Source organism: Octopus bimaculoides, chromosome 3 (genome assembly GCF_001194135.2).
Source record: "Octopus bimaculoides isolate UCB-OBI-ISO-001 chromosome 3, ASM119413v2, whole genome shotgun sequence".
NCBI classification, from domain to species: domain Eukaryota; kingdom Metazoa; phylum Mollusca; class Cephalopoda; order Octopoda; family Octopodidae; genus Octopus; species Octopus bimaculoides.
Window position 1 is genome coordinate 36,837,590 of NC_068983.1, and position 966 is coordinate 36,838,555.

A 966-nucleotide genomic window follows, 5' to 3' on the forward strand; every position below is an offset into this window, starting at 1 on the left:
AGAGGAGACGGGGAGAGGAGGAGAGGAGACGGGGAGAGAAAAATGTGTACGTATAGGTTTGAGTGTGCGCGCGCGTCCCCACATGGTAAGAAGTGATGGCATAAGTTTGACTAAAGTACAAGAGGAGGAGGAGAAAAACAACTGAACCTGGGGCCCCCGGGGTGGCTAGAACAATTATGAAAAGATGGGACAATAAAAACTGTTGTCCAGATGTATTATTGTTGTCCACCGCCGCTATATCACCTCTACACTATGAAACAATGAAAAAACAGTAAGAGTAACCCAGATATTGCTGTAAAAATATACACAATCTTTATGTCTTTATGATTCTTCTTTTCTTTTTTTTTTAATTAGGAATGAATCGATAATTAATTATGTCTATTTTCCGACATTGCTACTGTTGGAATAAAGTTCAATAACTGATTGGAGAAAAATAATGAATAAATAATACAAAGATCGATTTTGAACAACGACAGTATTTTCCTCTTGAAATTTGTTCACTTGATGACGGTGTAAAATCGGTAATTTCCGGTGACGTTGGTAGTTTGAGATCGGTAATCTCCGGTGATATTGGTGGTTTGAGGTCGATAATCTCCGTTGACGTCGGTAATATTCAACTACCTCTATACCTTTGTCACTGATAGTAATGATCACTCAGTGACTGGGGTATAGGGCAGTTGATAAAAACCCGTAACAACGATAACAACAGCCGTATCTTCAAGTAAGCGTCGGTCAAGGAAAAGACGACCAAAGTCTAGCGATAAATTCGTGATCCAGTACCGAAACTTATATTCCGTTTTCAATCCAGTTGCCATCTTAAGAGTTACTAAATTGAAATACAGTTTAAAACAGAAAAAAAAATAAGACATTTCACTCCATTACATTGAGCAAACTATCAGAGAGAGAGAGAGAGAGAAAGCAAAAGAGATAGAGGTATAGAGAGAGAGAGAAAGAGAGATAAAGGGG